Consider the following 17,423-nt stretch of genomic DNA (forward strand, 5'->3'; position numbering starts at 1 on the left):
GATTCTTACTGGCTCTCCGGCCCTCACCTCCTGGCCTTGTCCACGGCATCACGACCTGGCATACCAGCGACGGCTGAGCTCGCTCGAGGGCCGGGACCCGAGGACGTAGAGCGTCGGCATCTAACCAGATTTGCAGGAGCAGATTACAAGTAAAGGCCCAGAGCCAGGCGCAACCCGCCTAGAGGTAGGGCCCCGTGAGTCCCGCGCTGGCTCACGGGTGCCCAGATACACCTCACCAAGCCCTACCGTGCCAGCCACGTGTCAGGGCGGGGCTGTACACGCCCCGGGGGCTCCTCCCGGAGGGGAGCCCCCTCCCACGCACCAGTGGAAGCACCATGCTCCGTGCTGGCTGACGACACTGACAAGGAGCGGCTATGCCCGTACACATACGGAAGCGCTATGCTCCACGCTAGTGATAAACAACTGAGGGTGGCCCTCGGCTGCATCAACCTCAGGGAGCCTAGAGCTCAGTGTCCGGCCTTGTTGTAACGCCTCCCCTCGGGAGTGCCGCGCGAGGGGGCTGGGCACGGGGGCTACGCCTGGGTCACGCCCAGACGCACACCACCCAGCCAGGCCCCTCGGGCCTGGTTCATCGCACGTCTCTCCCCGAGCGGAGCCAAGGTACGAAGGCCGTTTGAACGTCAAGGGGGACTCCTGAGCATCGCGACTCAGGAGCCTAACTGGTCACGTAGCCCCTCACCCCTTAGTTCTGAAAGGCTAACGGCGGTTGAGGTATGCGCGGGGCCGGGCTCTGTCGACGTAGAACGGTAAATCTGTCCACACATCTCCCCTCCCTACTTGCTATTCGCGCGTCAAGAGGGACTCCTGAGCATCACGACTCAGGAGCCTAACTGGTCATGTAGCCCCTCACTCCTTGGCCCGTCCTGGTTTTCGGTCGAGGCTAACGGAGGCTGAGGTATGCGCGGGGCCGGGCTCTGCCGACGTAGAACACAAGCAAGTAGGAAGGGAAAATGCAAATTTCATGGAATCCAAAAGCAGATATTACAGTCCATAGATTGTTTCCACAATGCCAAACACAAGTTTAAACGCCTCCACAAGGCATGACGCATGTTGCAGGAGCTGAAAGCAGGACAGGAGCCGCGAGGGGGTCACTTTCCGGTAGTGCCATCGCTGGCGGCGGAGCTGTGCTGGGCGGTTGTGCTTCGTGGAACCTCAGGATAGGCAGCACCTCGCCTCGGCTTGGTGTTGAAGGCACGGAACCTCGCCAACAGAGCCTCTGCTCGACCCTTCACAGCTTCAGCAGTGGCGGCGGCAAGATCGCCACTCACAGGCTCCAGCAGGCTGTCAAGGTCGATGTTGGGGTCGCGAAGATAGACGTGGGTGAAGACGTGCGTCAGTGCTATAGAAGAAAGGACACGCGCCTCAGCCTCAGCCGTGGGGCCCAAGCTGATCGCGACATCTTCAAGGGCGCGAACCAGGAAAGGAAGCAACTTGGCGGGGCCGTCCTCGGCGCCGGCCAGCGGACTCTCCAGGCAGCTGTCATAAAGCGTCTTCAGCAAGGAGCGAGATTTCTCTTCCAGCTCCGTGAAGGCCACGCGGTCCTCGTCCAGGACCCGCGCCTTGCCGTCGAGCTCGATCTTCCTCGCCTCTAACGACTGCTCCAGCGTATCCAAGCGGCCATGGCGCTCATCAAGCTCGGCATCCCAGTCCTTGGCGGCAGACTCGCGAGCCTTCATCTCTGCCTCCTTCTCCTGGCGGTCACGGGCCTCCTTGGTGAGCTGGTCGCGAAGGCCTTGCAGCTCGCTCTCCAGTGCCTTGCAGCGACCCCGAACATCCGCAACCTCCCCCAAGGCGGCATCGCGAGTGGCCCTGGCCTGAAGAATGGCCTGCCTTTCCTCGTCACAGGCCGTCGCGGCCTGAACCAGCGCTGCTCGAATGGAAGCATCGGAGCGGACCCAGCCGGAGGCCAGCTCCTGGCGCTCGGCCACCAGACGAGGGTCGGCGCCCTGGAGATCTCCTTGCAGCCGGTCAAATTCAGCAACAGCACGATCCAGGACAGTAGACGGGGTCGGAGAAATGGCAGTTGGCGGGGTAGGAGGAGAAGATGGCAGCGTGATCATAGCACCATGAGTTGGGACCTTCTGCACCCCGATGACTGCGGTAGTGGCGTCAGGCAAAGGTGCCTCGAGAGTCGCTTGGGCCACGGGGGCTGAGCTCCCTCCGGCACACCCAGCCCGGCCTCGCGAGGATGACCGGGCAAGAGAGGCCCGGGCCTTGCCGTCCCCTTCTCCCGTGGGTGGAAATGCTGCCCCGAACGGAGCCTCAGGCGCCCCCTTCGGCCTTTTCGCCACAGGCACTGGCCTAGCCAAGGAATATGGACGTCAAGACTCAGCAACAAAGCAAGAAGCAAAACGAGAATCAAGCACTTAGTGGTCATCGCCCGCGAGCTCGAGCAACCTCCGGCCGTACTTGAAGCCCGAAAGCCGGCTGGTGGGGTTAGCCCCAGGAGACTCGGGAGCAGGAGGCACGTCTGCAAATCGCCTCGGAGCCGGAGCAGGCTCAAGGAGAATCAGCCCCGACCTGTCCTTCTTCGGGATCAGGGGCGAACTCTCACCGCCTCGCTCGTCGCCATCCTCGTCGTCATCCGGCATGAGGCGAAGAGCGCGGGGCCTGCACATAGGAAGGGGCTCTCTCGACTCCTCGTCGGTCGCCTCAGAATCGGGCTCCTCTTCCTGCCCCTCTTCCTCCTCCTCTCTGCCGGAGTCGCTGGAGGACACGCTCACCGTCGCCCAGACCGCCTGGTCCTCAGGAACCTCCACGGGCATAGGCCCGTCCCCGTTGAAAGCAGGCATGGAGTTCACCACCTCCTCCAAATCGTCCCGAAGGAACAGGGGAGCAGGGGCACCGAGGGAGTCCCGGACTATGGGGTGTCCGGACAGCCGAACTATCATCATCGGCCGGACTCCAAGACTATGAAGATACAAGATTGAAGACTTCGTCCCGTGTCCGGATGGGACTTTCCTTGGCGTGGAAGGCAAGCTTGGCAATACGGATATGTAGATCTCCTACCATTGTAACCGACTCTATGTAACCCTAGCCCTCTCCGGTGTCTATATAAACCGGATGGCTTTAGTCCGTAGGACGAAGAACAACAATCATACCATAGGCTAGCTTCTAGGGTTTAGCCTCCTTGATCTCGTGGTAGATCTACTCTTGTAATACCCACATCATCAATATCAATCAAGCAGGATGTAGGGTTTTACCTCCATCAAGAGGGCCCGAACCTGGGTAAAACATTGTGTCCCTTGTCTCCTGTTACCATCCGCCTAGACGCACAGTTCGGGACTCCCTACCCGAGATCCGCCGGTTTTGACACCGACATTGGTGCTTTCATTGAGAGTTCCTCTGTGTCGTCACCGATCGGCTCGATGGCTTCTTCGATCATCACCAACGACGCAGTCTAGGGTGAGACTTTTCTCCCCGGACAGATCTTCGTATTCGGCGGCTTTGCACTGCGGGCCAATTCGCTTGGCCATCTGGAGCAGATCGAAAGCTACGCCCCTGGCCGTTAGGTCAGATTTGGAAGTTTGAACTTCACGGCTGATATCCACGGAGACTTGATCTTCGATGGATTTGAACCACAGCCGAGCGCGCCGCACTGTCACGATGGGCATGATTTAGCTCTGCAGCCGGACAATGCCCTGGAGGCCGCACACCAGCCCGCTCCGACCCTCAATTCGAAGCCGGCTGCGCAGATCGAGGACGGATGGTTAGACGCCGCCTCAGGGGCTGCAACCTCTACGGCGATGGAGACGAATACTAGCCTTGTCCCCTGTGAAGCTCATGACTTTGAGGTGCCGAACTCCTCACCGGACTCCGTACCTCCCGCGGCCCCTCCAATTGAATCCGATTGGGCGCCGATCATGGAGTTCACCGCTGCGGACATCTTTCAACACTCACCTTTCAGCGACATCTTAAGTTCGCTAAAGTATCTCTCGTTATCAGGAGAGCCCTGGCCGGACTGCGGTCAGGACAGTTGGGATGCGGACGACGAAGAAATTCAAAACCCACCCACCACCCACTTAGTAACCACTGTCGACGATCTAACCGACATGCTAGACTTCGACTCCGAAGACATCGACGGTATGGACGACAATGCCGGAGACGACCAAGAACCAGCGCCTACCAGGCACTGGAAAGCCACCTCATCATATGACATATACATGGTGGATATCCCAAAGGATGGGAACAGCGGAGGAATAGAGGAGGATGACCCCTCCAAGAAACAGACTAAACGCCGGCGTCAGCGGCGCCGCTCTAAATCCCGCCAAAGCAAGAATGGAGATTCCGGCACCGGAGATAATAACACCCCAGACAGTGCCGAAGACAACCCCCTGCAGCAAGATTCAGCACAGGAGGACGGAGACGCCAGCCCTCACGAGAGAGCGGCAGACGAAGAGGTAGAGGATGATAATTACATGCCTCCCTCCGGAGACGAGGAAAGCCTCGACGACGACGAATTTGTCGTGCCTGAGGATCCCGCCGAACAAGAGCGTTTTAAACGCAGGCTTATGGCCACGGCAAACAGCCTCAAGAAAAAGCAGCAACAGCTTAGAGCTGATCAAGATCTGCTAGCCGACAGATGGACTGAAGTCCTTGCGGCCGAAGAGCATGAGCTCGAACGCCCCTCCAAAAGCTACCCCAAACGCAAGCTGCTACCCCGATTAGAGGAGGAGGCATATAAACCCGCATCACCAGAGCACGATACGGCTGACCGGCCACCCCGTGGCCGCGACAGAGAGGCCTCTAGGCCCTCCATTAGAACCGTACCCCGGCGTCGCTCGAAAAGCACAAGACCACAGGGGAACGCTCCGGACTTGCGAGACATATTGGAGGATAAGGCAAGACAATCAAGATCGATCTACGGATCGCGGGGGCGCCCCATGATACGTGACGACAACCGTCGCGCCGGACACAGCAAGTCCGGCCGGGCCGAACACAGTAGACAAAACTCTTTTGAGCTTCGTCGTGATATAGCCCAATACAGAGGCGCCGCACACCCACTATGCTTCACAGATGAAGTAATGGATCATCAAATCCCCGAAGGGTTTAAACCCGTGAATATTGAATCTTATGATGGCACAACGGACCCCGCGGTTTGGATCGAAGACTATCTCCTTCATATCCACATGGCCCGCGGTGATGATCTCCACGCCATCAAATACCTCCCACTCAAGCTTAAAGGACCAGCTCGGCATTGGCTTAACAGCTTACCAGCAGAATCAATTGGGAGTTGGGAGGACCTGGAAGCCGCATTCCTTGATAACTTCCAGGGCACGTATGTGCGACCACCAGACGCTGACGACCTAAGCCACATAATTCAGCAGCCAGACGAATCGGCCAGACAATTCTGGACACGGTTCTTAACTAAGAAAAATCAAATCGTCGACTGTCCGGATGCAGAGGCCCTCGCGGCCTTCAAACATAACATCCGTGATGAGTGGCTTGCCCGACACCTGGGGAAGGAAAAGCCGAAATCCATGGCATCCCTCACATCACTCATGACCCGCTTCTGCGCGGGAGAAGACAGCTGGCTAGCTCGCAGCAACAAGCTCAGCAAAAATTCTTGCAGTCCGGATATCAAGGACCACAATGGCAGGTCGCGTCGCAACAAGAACAAACGCCGCATTAACAGCGACAATAATGAGGATACGGCAGTCAATGCCGGATTCAGAGGCTCTAAATCCGGTCAGCGGAAAAAGCCATTCAAAAGAACTACTCCGGGTCCGTCCAATTTGGACAGAATACTCGACCGCTCGTGCCAGATACACGGCACCCCCGAAAAGCCAGCTAACCACACCAATAGGGACTGTTGGGTATTCAAGCAGGCAGGCAAGTTAATTGCCGAAAACAACGACAAGGGGCTGCATAGCGATGACGAGGAAGAGACCCGACCGCCGAACAATAGAGGACAGAAGGGTTTCCCCCCACAAGTGCGGACGGTGAACATGATATACGCAACCCACATACCCAAGAGGGAGCGGAAGCGTGCACTTAGGGATGTATACGCGATGGAGCCAGTCGCCCCGAAGTTCAACCCATGGTCCTCTTGCCCGATCACTTTTGATCGAAGGGACCACCCCACCAGCATCCGCCACGGCGGATTCGCCGCATTGGTGCTAGACCCAATCGTCGATGGATTTCACCTCACCAGAGTCCTGATGGACGGCGGCAGCAGCCTGAACCTGCTTTATCAGGATACAGTGCGCAAAATGGGCATAGACCCCTCAAGGATTAAACCCACAAAGACGACCTTTAAAGGCGTCATACCAGGTGTAGAGGCCAATTGTACAGGCTCAGTTACACTGGAAGTGGTCTTCGGATCCCCGGATAACTTCCGAAGCGAGGAGTTAATCTTCGACATAGTTCCGTTCCGCAGCGGCTATCATGCTCTGCTCGGACGTACCGCGTTTGCAAAGTTCAACGCGGTGCCGCACTACGCATACCTCAAGCTCAAGATGCCAGGCCCTCGAGGAGTCATCACGGTCAACGGAAACACGGAACGCTCTCTCCGAACGGAGGAACATATAGCGGCTCTCGCGGCAGAAGTACAGTGCAGCCTCTTAAGGCAATTCTCGAGTCCGGCCGTTAAGCGACCGGACACGGCTAAACGCGCCCGGAGTAACCTACAACAAGACCACCTGGCACGTTCCGAGCATGCGTAGGAGTGCGGCCCCAACCCCAGCCCCTGCAAAATTTCAAGACAGGTCCTTCGCGTACATCATTACGCTCTGGAGATACCATGGGCATGGGGGGAGGGGCACGACCACGATAGGCCCAGAATGCGGCTTAACCACACCAGGGGCTCTCAAGTGTGTCGTTCTTTTTTTTCTTTCTTTTTTTCTTATTTTTACCCACAGGACTCCGTTCATCAGAGGCCCTGTCCGGCAGCAGACCTGCCGAACTCACGATGCAACAGCCAGGGAAGGAGAAAGGCTACGACGAATATCCAGGTGGTCTCCATTACGAGCATTAAATCTGTTTTATACACCATTCCGCAGCCTACCCCTGGAGGGGGACATGTTTAATAGTCCCATCCCTTGCTTATCGCACCATTTGTATCGTTCTGCATTTACAGCAGTATCTCTTGAATAAACAATGCAGCACCTTTTTGCTTACAATTGCATTTCTTTCTTATACATATGTTCATTTATGACATGTTGCATCGGTACACTTTGGTACGGCTAAATACACCAGGGGCTTATGTTTCCCGCATCATGGTGTGATAAGTCCGAACACTTTCACCAGTGCGGCACCCCGAACTTATAGCATTATATGCATCGGCTCCGAATCATGTCTTGGGTCAATAGTTGGGTTTGCCCGGCTCCCATGTTTTGGTACCTTATGCTCCGTTGTATCGGCTAAGGTAGCACTGGGAGAACCACTGCGATTGCGCCCCAGTTGAGCTGGGCGAGCGCCTCAGTGGAGAAAGCTAAAACTGACCGTCATGATGAGGCGAGAGCCGGTCGCTGTTCGAGAGGTTTTTTGCGAGTCCCTAAAGACTTATGCCGCTTAGAGCGAGGAGCCGGCTTTGTCCGGCCCAGGCGTGGATAGCGCCCCAAATTCGGCCTTCCGAACACTAGGGGCTTCGCCGAAATTTAAAATTATAGAATTCTATGGCTAAGTGAGAGTGTTCAAGCATTATAAGTCCGGTTGCCTTGTTCGTTGTGTTGAGCGCCTCCCTAGATGGACCCAAAAATGGGAACAAGAGTGCTCAAATTTATCCCGAACACCCCAGCACTCGTGGCATGGGGGCTGAAGCCGACGACTTGCCATCTCTCAGATTTGATAAACAGCCGCACAGAAGGTAATATTTTAAATTAACAAGCGTTGCTTAGCGCATATGAACAAAGTTTTCAGCGCACAGGATAACAAAATGCGAGTCTACTCAAATATTACATCTTTGGAGCACTCACCCGCAATAATGCGGGCACCCTTCAGGACACTCTTATAATACATCTCGGGCGTGCGATACTCCTTGCCCAGCGGTGGCGCGTCCGTCACAAGCTTCTGAGCATCCATCTTGCCCCAGTGCACCTTAGCGCGGGCAAGGGCCCGACGGGCACCTTCAATGCAGGCGGAGTGCTTGATGACTTCAACCCATGGACACGCATCCACCAGCCGCCGCACCAGGCCGAAGTAGCTCCCAGGCATGGCCTCCTTAGGCCACAGCCGAACTATGAGGCCCTTCATGGCCTGTTCGGCCACCTTGTGGAGCTCGACCAGCTGCTTCAGCTGGTCGCTAAGGGGCACCGGATGTCCGGCCTCAGCATACTGAGACCAAAAGACCTTCTCCGTCGAGCTCCCCTCCTCGGCCCTATAGAAAGCGGCAGCATCGGACACGCTGCGGGGCAGATCTGCGAACGCTCCTGGAGAGCTCCGAATTCGGGTAAGTGACAGGTAATTCACACTCACATGCTTACTCTGCATGAAAAATGCCTTACCCGCCGCTATTTTCTTCAACGCCTCGATTTCCTGGAGGGCCTTGTAGGCTTCGGCCTTAGCGGCTTTGGCACTCTCAAGAGCCGATGCAAGCTCGGACTCTCGAGTCTTCGAGTCGCGCTCCAAACTCTCATGTTTTTCCATGAGAGCCTGGAGCTCTTGCTGTACCTCCGCCAGCCGCGCCTCCTGCTTCTCTCGCTCGGTGCGCTCCGCGGCCGCATTACGTTCGGCCACGGACACCGCCTCCTTCAGGGTCGCCACCTCGTTCGTGGCCCCTGCAATACCCACGTTATCCTTGTCATTTTTCTTGCAACCAAATCCTTTTCTGTAAGGTACAATTTTAATAAGGTGTTACTCACCTTCCTTGTCCTCGAGCTGCTTCTTGGCACGGCCGAGTTCGTTCTCGGACCGCTCGAGGCTTTGCTTCAAAGTATTGACCTCCGCAGTCAGTGCGGCAGAGGTCAGCAGCACAGCCTGCAATCCCATATTGACATAATTTTTATGACTCCTGCGTATATCTTTTTAGATCCTCAGTCCGGTTTTTCTTTCCGAACACCGAACCGAGCATCAGGGGCTACTGTCTATGCGGTACTATTTTACACATATCACAATTCTTACCTCAAAGCCTGTTAGAAGGCTGCTGCAGGCTTCGGTCAGCCCGCTCTTGGCGAGCTGAACCTTCTGAATCACCGCACCCATGACGGTGCGGTGTTCCTCTTCAATGGAAGCGCCGTTGAGCGCCTCCAGCAAGCTATCCGGCGCCTCCGGTTGGACGGAGGCCACCGGCGTCACGGTCTTGCCCTTCTTACGAAGGGGCCGCCCGCCGGACTCCGGAGCCACTACAGGTTCCGGTGCGGAGTCCGGTGCAAAGTCCGGGAGGTTGCCCTGCGGCACCTCCGGGGCCTCCTCCTCCTGGCGGGTCCCTTCCCGGGATCCCACCTCGGCATCGTCCGCATCACGAGGGGAGGAGGCGGTCGGAAGGGAATCCATATCCGACGCACCCAAGGACCCGCTCGACGAAGCGGGAAGATCCTCCTTGGGCGGACTGCAGGGTTGTATGCGGCATTAGAAAGACTCCATGTGGCGAAAATAAAAATCATGAAGTTATTCGGGAGTCCGGATACTTACGATCTCGCCAGGGGCTTGGCCCTTGGAGGCCAATCCTCGTCGTCGTCGCTGGCGTGGGCAGAGCAGTCCGGGGGAAGAGTCCTTCCCTTCTTGGACCCTTCGGCCTCCCTCGTTGGGGAGGCCTTCCTTTTCTTCCCTCCCCCTGCTGGGGGAGAGGCCTCTTTCTTCTCCTCCTCGCCTTCGTGGGAGGAGTCCGCCTCGGTGTCATCATCCGATGACACCTGAAAACGGGAACTCTTTCGAGTGCCCGTGGCCTTCTTCTTGGCCTTCTTCTCCGGCACCACATGGGGTGCCGGAGCCAGCAGCCCCGTTAAGCGGGCATCCGCTGGGTCTTCTGGCAAAGGGGCCGGACAGATAGTCTGCTCGGCCTTCTTCATCCAGTCCTGTCAAAGGAGAGGGAGTTTAGATCCCGCATAGAGTCAAACTATGGAAAACAAGCGTCCCGTAAAGGGCAAAATCGCTTACCTCGCTAGCCGGACGCTGCGAGCTGAATCCGCGATCTTCGGTGGCGGATGCGGGAGCCTCGGCGCCCTTAAACAGCACCCTCCAGGCCTCTTCGTACGTAGTGTCGAAGAGCCCGCTCAAAGTCTGGTGCTGCGCCGGATCGAACTCCCACATATTGAAGTCCCGTTGTTGGCACGGGAGAATCCGGCGGATGAGCATGACCTGGACTACGTTGACAAGCTTGAGCTTCCTTTTCACTAGCTTTTGGATGCAGGCTTGAAGTCCGGTCAGCTCCTCCGAATCGCCCCATATCCGGCCACTCTCCTTCCAGGAGGTGAGCCGTATGGGGATGCCAGATCTGAATTCGGGGGCCGCTGCCCATTCAGGGTCACGCGGCTCGGTGATGTAGAACCACCCCGATTGCCACCCCTTAATGGTTTCCACGAAGGTGCCCTCAAGCCAAGTAACGTTGGGCATCTTGCCCACCATGGCGCCTCCGCACTCCGCTTGGCTGCCCTTCACAACCTTCGGCTTGACACTGAAGGTCTTGAGCCACAAGCCGAAGTGGGGCTTAATGCAGAGGAAGGCCTCACACACGACGATAAACGCCGAGATATTGAGGATGAAATTCGGGGCCAGATCATGGAAATCCAGGCCGTAGTAGAACATGAGCCCCCGGACAAAGGGATGGAGTGGGAAGCCCAGTCCGCGGAGGAAATGGGAAAGAAATACTACCCTCTCATGGGGCCTGGGGGTGGGGATGAGCTCCCCCTCGTCGGGGAGCCGGTGCGCAATGTCGCTGGACAGGTATCCGGCGCTGCGCAGCTTCTGGATGTGCCCCTCCGTAACGGAGGAGGCCATCCACTTGCCTCCCGCTCCGGACATAGTTGGAGAAGGTTGAGGTGAGATGTGCGGACTTGGGCGCTGGAGCTCGAGTTCGCAGAGATGGATAGGCAAAGGAGGAAGAAGGCGTAGGTAAAAGGGTAGATCTTTATCCCCTTATATGGGCGGACGAAACCATGCGTCCCCACCAGCCTGATGAAACTCGCTTATCTCCCAAGCGCCGCAATCAATGGCGCGGTTGGGTTACCCACGTCCGTATTGATGAGAATCCCGGGATAAGGGGAACACGATCTCTGCTTCGACAAGACGTGCCAAGGAAACCGCTTCGCTAGACGCGCGGAGGTGGTATAATAAAAACGATTCGAGTAAAGGCTTGGTTGTGGTGTGACGTCACGCCACAAAATACGTCAGCAGATTGAACTTGTGTAAATATTATTCTCTCTACGGTGGTATGTGGAATTTATTTTGCAGAGCCGGACACTATCCTGGTGTTCACAATCTTCTATAAATTATTCGGAGGAGGAACCCGCCTTGCAATGCCGAAGACAATATGCGCGCCGGACTCATCGTCATTGAAGCCTGGTTCGGGGGCTACTGAGGGAGTCCCGGACTAGGGGGTGTCCGGACAGCCGAACTATCATCATCGGCCGGACTCCAAGACTATGAAGATACAAGATTGAAGACTTCGTCCCGTGTCCGGATGGGACTTTCCTTGGCGTGGAAGGCAAGCTTGGCAATACGGATATGTAGATCTCCTACCATTGTAACCGACTCTATGTAACCCTAGCCCTCTCCGGTGTCTATATAAACCGGATGGCTTTAGTCCGTAGGACGAAGAACAACAATCATACCATAGGCTAGCTTCTAGGGTTTAGCCTCCTTGATCTCGTGGTAGATCTACTCTTGTAATACCCACATCATCAATATCAATCAAGCAGGACGTAGGGTTTTACCTCCATCAAGAGGGCCCGAACCTGGGTAAAACATTGTGTCCCTTGTCTCCTGTTACCATCCGCCTAGACGCACAGTTCGGGACCCCCTACCCGAGATCCGCCGGTTTTGACACCGACAGGCACCCTCCAGCCTCGCCATGACTCCCCCGACCAAGGCATGGAGGACCGTGGCCAGATCTTCGTCGGCCAGGGCTATGGAGCTCGGGCGAAGGGCGGCATCGGCCGCCCCAGGCTTCCACAGTGGGAGTGAATATTTCCGAAGCGGAGCCACCCGGTGCTCCAGGAACTCCCTCAGGAGCGACGCCCCGGTCAGCTTCACCATCGCCATGTTGCCCGGCCACAGGTCCCCGTCCATCCTCTCCAGCACTGGCTTCGGGCGAGGATCGACGAGCTCCGCACGGGACCAAGCGTCGACGGCCTCGGGCTGGCTCGTAGGCAAGATCAGCCGGGGATGGATGCACCCAGCATCCACCATAACCCACTTACTCCGGAAGCCTTCAATCCTCTTCCCAGGCTTCGATATGGCGTTGGAGCTGGAGTACACGACAAAGCTCGCGCACGCGGTGATTTAGCCGCGAGAAACCCGGAGGTAAAAGTAGTGGCGCAGCAAGGCCACAGAGGGCTTTACCCCGACATGAGCGTCGCAGTAATAGGAGAAAATCGCCAGAAGAAGAACAGAGTTGGGATGGAGGTGCAGAGCTTGCAGGTTGTAGTGCGGAGAATAGAAAAAAAGAACTCAGAAAAGGGAGGCACCAGGCCGGCGGGGATGGCTCTCACGAAGAGAGGGTAGAAGGTACTTCCTTTCTCCTCAGGAAGGACAGAGCCTACCTTGAGCGTGGCCGTCCCGTCGTTGCCTTGTGTCGCCATCATAAGGCGTGTGAGGGCCAGGTTCTTCTCCGACACGTTCGGAGAATCTAGCGCAGGCGAGTACCAGGCCCCGGCCGGAATCTGGCGAGGTGCCATGACTTGCTAAGCTGCGGGTCCGGAGCAGATCTGAAGGATTTCGGGAGCAAGGAGGAGGAGAGCGAGAAAGGGGATCTGGGCGACGACTGGAGGAAGCAGAGAAGGTAAGCCTGACACGGTGTCGCGCTTTGTAGATTCGTGCAGTTGTCGAGGCGTCATGGGGAAGCAGGGCCGCCCACATCCAATCAACCACCACGCGGCTCCCAAGGCCACATGCTGTTGGGCCCGCGGCGCTTTGCACTTGCCCATTTGCTTCTCTGCTAAGCCAAGTCCAGGCGCGCCTTGGGCCCGGGGGCTACTGTCGGCGTTCTGGGAACGGGGGTACCCAGACTTGCCTGCCTGCGGCCTGCGGCGTGGCTCAAGGAGTGGCCTAGTACGACCCATCTTCATCAACACAAGCTCAAGACCCTCGCGAGGGACCAAGCCTCACGGGGCGGAGGACAGGGAGCTTCCTCAGGCATGGCCTCATCAGGCTGGCTCGCGAGGAGGCGGAGAGATCAAGGCGCATTGCCCCTCTCCAGCGCCATTCCCGCCGGCTGTGGGCCTTCGGTGGGCATGAAGACCGCATGAGGCTTCAGAAGGAATATTTGGCGCCTGAAGTGCTGAAGAAGGTTCTCGTGATTCTGACCGGGGATCCTTCCCCCGGCAGCATCCGACAAGGGGGTGCCTTGTTGTATCTTTGCTCAAGCAGGGATGATTTCATGAGGCAGATGCCCAGCTTTGATGAATGGGGGCTGCGCCCAGCGGGCCTCGTGGGACCTCGCGAGAACCCAGTTGTGGTGGTTGCCCTCCCGGTCGCTCGTGGTGTTCCTTCCTCGAGTGGTGGAGCTGGGAGGCAAGGGCCGCTGGGGGCTGAGGGAGCTGCCGTCGGGATAACTGCGCCACGCGGAACCCCCGAGGTGGCGGCTCCTGAGGCTGGCCCAGCAGTGACCGAAGGCGTTGAGCTGCGCTCTACGGCTTCCATGGTTGAGGCCCCTGAGGCCCCGGCCACCCTCAATGGGGCGGCGTCTGGCGGCGTGTGCCAGAGTGACGTCCCCGACGCCGGTCACCTTGGCGCTTCTTCCTCGCTGCTGACTGATCCTTGCGCCGTGCTCCTTGGCCGCTTCCGTGTGGACTTTGAGGCTCTCCGAAAGAGAAGGGAGGCCTTGGGTGGCGATGATTACCCCCGCCGCCTGCTGAAGCGCAGGAAGTACTTCGCCATCGATGAGTAAGCCCTCTTCTTCCTTAATCCCTTACTTTATCGTTGCTTCATCTGACCACTGCCCTGCAGGGCCCTCCCTGTCGAGTTCACGGAGACAGCTGAGGAGCCATCTCCCCAGGCCCCGCCCTCTCCACCGACTCCAAGCGTTCTGAGCTCGAGTGCTACCCTGGGGGTGAGGTCGGTTGGAGAGGTGAGCCATCTTGCGGTGCGCCATGACCCTGTGCTCCTCGCACCCTTCCTTCGTGAGCCCTTCCGGGGCTTAACCTGCCTACCCCGGGTCTTGGTTGTGGACGGCGACTAGCTGGGGTCTTCCTCGCGTTCTTCCCGGGAGGGCGAACGGGCTCAGGGCCGGGCTTCTGGCGGGGCGCGCTCGGCCATCACAATGGCACCATCCCCCAGCCCCTTGCCCGAAGGGGTTATGCCGGTTCGTGGCCCTCCGCGTAAACCAAGGGCGGAGGACGACATGGAAGATGTGCTTGAGCGCGCTCGCGAGCGCCGCGCCCTTCGCCAAGGGTTTCTCCAGAGGGCGGCCGACGCGGTGAGCCAGCTTGGTGGAGAGCTTGCCATCGAGGATGCGCGCCTTGAGGCCGAGGGCCTGCGCCTTGCTGAAGAGAAGCGCAAGCTGAAGGTGGCCGTTGCCCTTGCACGCTACCGACGTGACCTCGACGATGCGAAGGCCGAGGCATCGCTGGTGGCCATTCGAGAGGCCTGCTCCCAGGCCGCCAAGGAGGCTCGGGAGGCTGACCGGTGGAGCAAGGCCGCGGAGGAGTGGGCACGGGAGCTCCAGGCCCGGAGTAACTCCCTGGAGCAGCAGGTGGAGCTGCGTCAGGCGGCCCTTGCGTCGATGAAGGGGGCGTCAATCGACCAGGCAGAGCTCCAAAAATGCGAGGAGGCACTGATGCTGGAGGCCGCCGAGCGTGCCCGTGACCTTGAGCGGCTGGAGACGAGAGAGCGCCTGGTGGCGCAGGCGGAGGAGGATGTCGCCGCGCGGGAAGCCCGAGTCCTAGAGGAGGTTGAGCACCGGGTGGCGGAGGCGCGCTCGAACCTCGGGTGCGCGTACGAGGAGAGGCTTGAGCTGACCAGGTTCAAAGCAGAAGGCAGGACCATCGCCCTGAGGACCAGGCTGGATGAAGCGACGCGGCGCGCTGATGCTGCCAGGGCGGCCCTTTGCACAGCACAGGGGGAGCTGGCCTCCTCTCGCGCCGAGGTGCTTCTTCTTCGGCAGAGAGTTGAAGCGGTTGAGGCTGTTGCGCAGCGGAACGAGGACGAGATTCGCCAGTGGCAGACCTTGGAGCACATGCATGGCCCCATGCTCCTCACGCTTCGGGAGAGAGCCAACACGGCCCTGGGCAACATCTGTGAGGCAGCCGTTGAGCAGCCTCATGTGGTTAATTATGCCGGTAACCTTCAGTTCTTCACTGATGTGGTGACGCAGCTAGAGGCTCGGTCGGGCAGGGCCAACAGGTTGGTGGAGGAGAGGAGTCGTGCTCTGCTCGGGCATGCCTTTTCTCGCGTCTTCAGTCATCTTCAGAACATGGATCCCCACTTTGACTTCGATGCCGCCATCGCCCCGATACCACTGGCCGTCCGGGACAACCTGGCGCACTGGGTGGAAGACAACGTGGACGCCCTCGTCAGGGCCTTCACCGCTGATAACGACGGGGTGGTCGTGGTTGATGATGGGGGTGGCATGGTGAACGGCCCGGATGCTGCCGACGACAGCGCAGAGAGCGATCGCGAGGCGAGTGATGCCAGCGACGATTCAGGTGGCGCCCTCGAGGATGCATTGGGGGATTTATCCGATTGACCGCGTGCTGCCCCTGCTTTTTATCCTGCACAGAGAGAGCTCGGGCTTGGCCCTGAGGGTAGTGAGAGAATTTTGGGGAGGGGGAGCCCCTCGTGTAAAAAACTTGCGGTTAGCGTAATTGTAGAGATGGCGTTGCCTGTATGACTATACCGAGCGATTGACCTCGCGGTGAGTCAATTTGCTTGTTTACCCTTGACCCGCGCGGGCCCTGAGCGAGCCCGAAGGAGGGCCGTGGTGTCCTGAGTGCCTTTCGAACGAATCCATTGAACCTATAGCGAAAGCCTCCTGAGAAGGCACGGCGGCGGCAGTCCGGGCTGCGCGCATGCTGGGCCTAGCCCGACTCACGAGGGGCTTGCGAGGGGAGGCAGCTGAGGCCGGAAGGGAGCAAAGTGGCAGCCAGAACACGAGAGATTGCTCGAACGAGACTAAACACCCCTTCCCCAAACACACGCAAGTCTCAAGCTCAAATCCAACTTAAATTCAACAGAGGAGAAAACGACAACAAGGCAAGAAAAAGCAGAAAGGCCGCGTCCGGCACCTAGTCTAGTCTTCGACGTCTTCCCACCAGCGCGGAGCTAAGTGCTGCCACTGGGCGTGGGCGGGAGCCCCCGAGGCCCGAGGGAGGCTCTCCGGAGACTCCGGGGCGTGTACAGCCCCACTCATTATTACATGAGAGTGTGACGGGGCGGCGAGCTTCACAGGCACTGGGCCTTCTTCATAGGACCGGCCTTGCTTCATATCGCCAAACGAGGGCCCCGCCTTGCGCCACACTCTATTGCCATCGACGACGGCCGGAGACCGAGGATGCCGCTGATGGGATAGAGCGGTCGCCAGCGGTTCCCCCGACGACCACGGGTCCTCTGCCGGGGGCAGGCCCTGAGGCACCTCCCCGGCAGAGGGCCTACCTCCTAAGGATGCCTTGCTCCGAACGCCGCGGTGGTGATGCCTGATCTCGGCCCCTTTCCTGCAGCCCCCGGTGCCCTCCTCCTGAGGGGTAGGAGGCTGCTGGATTGGGGCAGCCATCCGCCGAGACGACCTATACCTCCTGTGATCCATGGTTAGCGTATGCCTGCTCCTGAGGAATTAACGGTACCCAGTAGTCACTGCCTCCAGCACGGTCGACGGGGCTTTCCCGGGGCTCCTGAAAGAGCTCAGCTTCTGGTGTTTCTTCCCCCCAGCTTGGGCCGAGGAACGAGCCATGGTCTTCCTCCTGCGTGTGCCCTTGGTCCATCATGTGGGGCACGTACGCTTCCGGGGCCGCCGCCCCGAATGCTTCACTGTAGCGCCCCGCGTGCCACGCAGTTCTGCTTGGTGTGCCAACTTGGGGGTGGTAGCGCGATGGTCCACTGGGACCGTGGGCTGTGGCGAGTCCTCCTTCGTTGGTCTGAGGCGGAGGCGGCGCCGTTGTTAGCCCGGTGCTGATGGCCAGGTTGGCGTTGGGGTATGATGCGGAGCATCCCTCGCTCATCCCCATGGACGTGCCTACATCTCCCTCAACACCACTTGGACCCATGACAAGAGCCCGAGCTAAGGCTATAGAAGATAAGGTGAACTCGCTCCTCTCCGAACTCCCTCTTCCTACTCACGAGACATGGCTACTACCTCATTCGGAGACTCTATG

The sequence above is a fragment of the Triticum aestivum genome, chromosome 7B (genome assembly GCF_018294505.1).
Source record: "Triticum aestivum cultivar Chinese Spring chromosome 7B, IWGSC CS RefSeq v2.1, whole genome shotgun sequence".
In the NCBI taxonomy this organism is placed as follows: domain Eukaryota; kingdom Viridiplantae; phylum Streptophyta; class Magnoliopsida; order Poales; family Poaceae; genus Triticum; species Triticum aestivum.